Raw genomic sequence first — 6,854 nt, 5'->3', positions numbered from 1 at the left:
CCCTGTATAATAAGGGGTTGGCATATCTGACATAGGGATCGCGGGAAATATGCTAGTAATTGCTCAATTGAATTGATTGTAATTGCGTAATGCCCAGTGATTGTCATGGTGTTAATTGAAATCAGATAGCACTACATAAGAGAATACCTCTCACCTGTGTCTGGTGCTGAAAGCAGACTGTACATTGGCATTTAGAATGAAGCACGAAGTAACCGAATTAGTATGAAACATCTTTAATATCCATAGGCGTCATCTCCTAGAAGTGCCTCGATCTAAACACAGTATTGCAGGTGGAGGCTAAAGTGGCTGGAGAATCAATCATTGGCAGGATGATCGATTCTCACCAGTGGCTAACTGCATATCAGCCCGAAATTCTAATTCCCAATACATAGGATCAGACAGTGCGGCGGACTGTTGGAGTCGATGGCGGCTCTTAGTATAGAAGTCTAGTGGTGTAGGCTCCTGAAGATCGAATAGTTACGATGGAAGGCTGGGCTCCGGAAGCGAGAAGTTTCGCCCTATCATCTTCCGCAGAAAAAAGTCGCTTCGCTCCCTCTCTATCTCTCTGTGTGGCTAGGGAACTGGTTCCCTGTCATTACTGTCCTGTTTCTCTCTCTAACTTGCAGTTTATTTACGTTAGCCGATTTATTTTATTGAATCGTATGGTGATTTTATATAATATACAGTTGATATAAGACAAGATTAAACCTTAAGGTCCGTGTTTTTCAACCAATTAATTAAGCTGGGTGTGAGTGTGTACAAGTCGTCGCGAATTCCAGGGTATGAATGAAGTGGACAGCGTTGGGCTAAACGTTCAATTGTCTGCTCTTCTTGATTGCATTCACACATTGAACTGATCCAGCCCTATTTGTACCTGAAGTAGCTACAACAACCATGTCCAGTCCTTAACCTGTTGAGGCGGCACCAGAGGTTCCTCCATAGGTTCTTCTTTGTGGGATCAAGGTGATGGGCTCTTGTTCCCAATGTTTTTATTGACCATTCATGCTTCCAGCTTTCATTTAGGTCAAAACCATCCGCGATGAGTTGTGCTGCAGTAACACTTGCTGGTCTTCTTGATTGCAATCGTTGCTCTGGCGGATGACAGAATTCCTGGTGCAGTGCTAGAGAGGGTGATGCAGAGATTTTCTAGGCCTCCCTCTGTGGAGTTTGTTTCCACCTTAATTGAGGTGGAGGGATGTGACTCAGTACAGGTAACCAGTGGCATGGGGTGATTTGATGGAACCAGTAATGCAGCGCATTGTATCGATAAGTTTTGTGTCTACCTTCTTCACATGTAGACTTTCCAACCAGACAGGTGCACCGTACTCGGCAGCAGAGTACACAAGACTGATTCCAGTTAACGCAAACAGTCAGCAGAGGTTCCCCAGGTGGTACCACTGAGCTTGTGTAGTATGTTGTTCCTTGCAGCCACTTTATGAGAAACATTGGTGATTTGCTCTTTGTAGCTTAGGTTTCTACACTCCTGGAAATTGAAATAAGAACACCGTGAATTCATTGTCCCAGGAAGGGGAAACTTTATTGACACATTCCTGGGGTCAGATACATTACATGATCACACTGACAGAACCACAGGCACATAGACACAGGCAACAGAGCATGCACAATGTCGGCACTAGTACAGTGTATATCCACCTTTCGCAGCAATGCAGGCTGCTATTCTCCCATGGAGACGATCGTAGAGATGCTGGATGTAGTCCTGTGGAACGGCTTGCTATGCCATTTCCACCTGGCGCCTCAGTTGGACCAGCGTTCGTGCTGGACGTGCAGACCGCTTCATCCAGTCCCAAACATGCTCAATGGGGGACAGATCCGGAGATCTTGCTGGCCAGGGTAGTTGACTTACACCTTCTAGAGCACGTTGGGTGGCACGGGATACATGCGGACGTGCATTGTCCTGTTGGAACAGCAAGTTCCCTCGCCGGTCTAGGAATGGTAGAACGATGGGTTCGATGACGGTTTGGATGTACCGTGCACTATTCAGTGTCCCCTCGACGATCACCAGTGGTGTACGGCCAGTGTAGGAGATCGCTCCCCACACCATGATGCCGGGTGTTGGCCCTGTGTGCCTCGGTCGTATGCAGTCCTGATTGTGGCGCTCACCTGCACGGCGCCAAACACGCATACGACCATCATTGGCACCAAGGCAGAAGCGACTCTCATCGCTGAAGACGACACGTCTCCATTCGTCCCTCCATTCACGCCTGTCGCGACACCACTGGAGGCGGGCTGCACGATGTTGGGGCGTGAGCGGAAGACGGCCTAACGGTGTGCGGGACCGTAGCCCAGCTTCATGGAGACGGTTGCGAAAGGTCCTCGCCGATACCCCAGGAGCAACAGTGTCCCTAATTTGCTGGGAAGTGGCGGTGCGGTCCCCTACGGCACTGCGTAGGATCCTACGGTCTTGGCGTGCATCCGTGCGTCGCTGCGGTCCGGTCCCAGGTCGACGGGCACGTGCACCTGCCGCCGACCACTGGCGACAACATCGATGTACTGTGGAGACCTCACGCCCCACGTGTTGAGCAATTCGGCGGTACGTCCACCCGGCCTCCCGCATGCCCACTATACGCCCTCGCTCAAAGTCCGTCAACTGCACATACGGTTCACGTCCACGCTGTCGCGGCATGCTACCAGTGTTAAAGACTGCGATGGAGCTCCGTATGCCACGGCAAACTGGCTGACACTGACGGCGGCGGTGCACAAATGCTGCGCAGCTAGCGCCATTCGACGGCCAACACCGCGGTTCCTGGTGTGTCCGCTGTGCCCTGCGTGTGATCATTGCTTGTACAGCCCTCTCGCAGTGTCCGGAGCAAGTATGGTGGGTCTGACACACCGGTGTCAATGTGTTCTTTTTTCCATTTCCAGGAGTGTATCTAGACTGATTCCGAGATATTTTGGGAAAGGATTGTACCTCAACGTTTGTCTATTGAGCAGAACTCTTGGTTCGTAGTTCACAGCACGATTCGCTAGATGGAAACAAGAGACTTCAGTTGCTTTTTTTTTTTTTTTTTTTTGCTTGGGATCAATCTCCAGGTCTTAAAAAAAGTTGACATCTTCTCCAGATCCTCCGTAAGAATTCGTTCACCATCTTCGAAATTATTGTTCTGTGCTACCAGTGCGATGTCATCAGCGTAAATCAATTTAGTTGATATTGTGATTGGTAAATCATTAACGTACAAATTGAATAGTGATGGGGCTAAAACAGATCCCTGTGGTTGTCCATTATTTAGTTTCCGTTTGTGGCTTTTAGAGCTGCCTAGAAACACTTCAAATTGCCTCTCACTAAGCATGCTCGATATTAGATCCACACTTTCTCGACTTGGTACAACTTGCAGTTGCTTGTAGATCAGTCCCTGACGCCAGACAGTGTCATACGTGGCTGTCAGGTTGATGAAGACAGCTGTTGATTTCAGATGGCCTTGAAAACCTGCTTCAATATGGGTAGTTAGGGCTAGAATTTGATCGGCGCAGCTGCGTCCTTGTCTGAAGCCAACTTGTTCAGGAGGGTTAGCAGCCTCGACGAACGGTGCTATTCTGGTTAGGAGGCCTCGTTCCAAAAGTTTGGGTACACAACTGAGCAGTGCTATAGCGCGGTAACTTTCAGGGCTGTCTTCAGGCTTGCCAGGTTTGAGAGTGGCTGTAACTTTCGACAGTTTGAATTGTCTGGGAAGTTTGTTCTCTTTGAGTATGTAAGTGAAGAGCGAAGTGGGCCAGCGTATGCAGTGTGCGCCCGTTAGCCGATACTGGCGGTTTTTACATTGCATACACACTTGTTTTTTCCAGAATCAATACACTCAGCCGTGTCTCACGTTTTCAGATGCCTAATACTAAATGGCCACAATACGTCTTCAAGATGTTTTGTCTCTGGCGTCTGGTACTTGCTGTAGAAACTGTCAACTTTCTACATCTGGGCACAATAGCACTCAGTGTTAAAAAGCGAATCTTCTCACTCCACATCCAAGGTGTAAAATCTTTTCCCTTGAGTTCCCACCGCGGGAAATCATATTCCTATTCGTTCAGAACAACGCTGGAAGTCCCGGCGTGGTATTCCAAAATCATACCCGATGGCAAGTGGGCTATTGATCTCGCCTCTCCCTTGGTAGGCCTTCTAGGGGTGGCGACTTACTCTACTGTCGCTAGCAATCCGCGTGTTTCTTCCACTGTTCAGAATGCTTTCAGCACTTTCTCTCTTCTACAGGGCACGCATGCCCGAATCAAAAGTAAAAGAAGACAGCAGCTGCTGTTTACCATATTCCTCAACATCAGTTAAATATTCTGATCAGATGGGTTCAGATGTTCAGATGTGTGTGAATTCCTAAGGGACCAAACTGATGAGGTCATCGGTCCCTAGACTTACACACTGCTTAAACTAACTTATTCTAAGAACAAAACACCCGTACCTGCGGGAGAAGGACTCGAATCTCCAGCGGGAGGGGCCGCACAGTCTATGACATGGCGCCTCAAACCGCATGGCCACTCGGCGCGGCTATCGGATGGGTCTTTCATTATGAATTTGCAGGTGTCTGTGTCACCAGAAAAACGCCAGCGTAACGAAAGTAGTAGACTTCTCGGCAATTTGACGATTCTTACATGCCGCCCCAATCCCATTTCAATGACTAGCGATGTAAAAGTGGCAGCTTCGAAATAGACAGTGCTTGGTGTCATTCAAACGGAAATGTTTCAGTTTGACCACCAATAAGCACACAACGATGCGAAGTCTTCATTTATGGTGCAATAATGTAAAATCACGCGTCTCCCGAATTAGGCAAGCGAGGCGGAAACTGCGACACTGTCGGCCGAAGTAAGTGACTGGGGCCCAGTTCATTCCGCTAAATACACAAAAGTGCCCCACAAAAAGGGGCAGAATTGCCGGAGCGGGAGTGAAACTGCCGGAGGCGCAGGAAGAAGTGGGGCGCTAACAGGCCGCAATAAAAAACTTTTTACCGCCCGCCGCGGGCTGCAGCGTGAGGAACGTAAGCCGGCCGGTGCTGACTCCGCCGGCGCGGGAGACACCAAGTTGGTCGCTCGCTCTGCCGGAGCCAATAACGGCAGCGGATAAGAACTCCGGTGGCGGTGTGGGCGGCGGGGGGGAGGGGAGGGGGGAGGCTCGTGTCTCCCAGGTCACGGCGGCGTGCCGCCGAACACCAAAGCCGCGCGGCCCTCATGAAAGATACACGCAGCGGCGCGCGAGGCATTGCCCGCATCTGCGGCACCCACTGTCAGAGGTGTGTGTGTGTGTGTGTGAGGGGTGGGGGCGGAGAAGCCCTGGGCGCCCCTCAGCTTGTTCGGCTGCTACCCGCCTCCACGGGAGTCACAGCTTCTGGCGCCAGTCCAGAGCACCAGCAGCGCGTTTGCTGCCATCTTCCCTGGCGCTACACGCAAGGCAGTGCCCCCCGTATCGATGCTACGTTGTCGGAAGTGAGACCTGTAGCAGAGAAGTCATCGATTTATCTCTATATTGCCCGGTTCACTGTGTACACGTTACGAATAATGTAGCGTAAATTTGGTACGACCCAACACTATACAGGAACACAAGAGGTAGGATGTCAACAAAAAATTGGCCACATGTGAGTTGGACTAGCGCACTGAGGGTTCCGTCATTCGTTCATCGATCCTGGGAATCGAGAAACTCAACGATTTTTGCTTGTTTTTGATATAGATACCTCCAAGATATTGGTCCCGAGAATTCAAACTCTCTACAGTAGTTACTAAGACTAACCCGGACATACAAAAAGAAGGGAGCTGGAGACCGCAGTGTATCTATGTGCATAGAAAAGAATTAATAAAAAATTTTGTTTATTTACTAAAACATGGATACTGCTTACATTTTACGAGGGTGACTCCAAAAGAAACGCACACTATTTTGTAAAAATACAGTTTTCATTTTGCATGTGTGAAAGTTTTACAGTGTGTAGATACGTCCTTGCCGCTTTTTTTTCAAACTTAGTTTAACTTGTTTGCGTTAGTGGCGCCGTCACAGCATGTCTTCAAGATGGCTGCTACACTTGACGTTCGTCAGAAGCAACGTGCTGTCATAGAATTGCTGTGAAAACAAGACAGTGGGAAACATCCACAAGAGGTTGAAAATGTGTATGGAGATGCTGCTGTCGATCGCAGTGCAGTTAGTCGGTGGGCAAGCAGGTTACGTGATGAAAGCGGGCACGGCAATATTGAGGATTGTCCTCGTGGCGGCAGGCCTCGTACTGCACACACTCCAGATAAGGTGCAGAGAGTTAACGAATTGGTGAATGCTGACAGACGCATCACTGTGAACGAATTGTCACGCTACGTGGGGATAGGGGAAGGAAGTGTTTGCAGAATACTGAAAGTGTTGGCGTTAAAAAAGGTTTGTGCCAGGTGGGTTCCCAGGATTTTGACAGTGGCTCACAAAGAAACAAGAAAAACGGTATGCAACGAACTTTTGGAACAGCACGAGAATGGTGGGGATGAATTTCTTGGAAGAACTGTGACAGGTGATGACGAAGAGGCAATCAATGGAGTGGCATCATCCAAACTCACCCAAGAGAAAAAAATTCAAAACCACACCCTGTGCTGGAAAAGTTATGGCTACGGCGTTTTTCGATTCCAAAGGGCTCTTGCTTGTGGACTTCATGCCAAGTGGAACCACCATAAATTCTGAGGCATATCTGAATGACATTGAAGAAACTTCAAAATCGACTGAGTCGTGTTCGACCACATCGGCAAATGCAGGATGTTTTGCTGTTGTACGACAATGCACGGCCACGTGTCAGTCGAAAAACCATGGAAGCGATCACAAAACTGGGATGGACAACACTGAAACACCCGCCTTACAGTCCTGACCTGGCTCCAAGTGA

This window comes from Schistocerca nitens, chromosome 2 (genome assembly GCF_023898315.1).
Source record: "Schistocerca nitens isolate TAMUIC-IGC-003100 chromosome 2, iqSchNite1.1, whole genome shotgun sequence".
NCBI lineage: Eukaryota > Metazoa > Arthropoda > Insecta > Orthoptera > Acrididae > Schistocerca > Schistocerca nitens.
Note: the sequence above shows the minus strand (reverse complement) of the source record.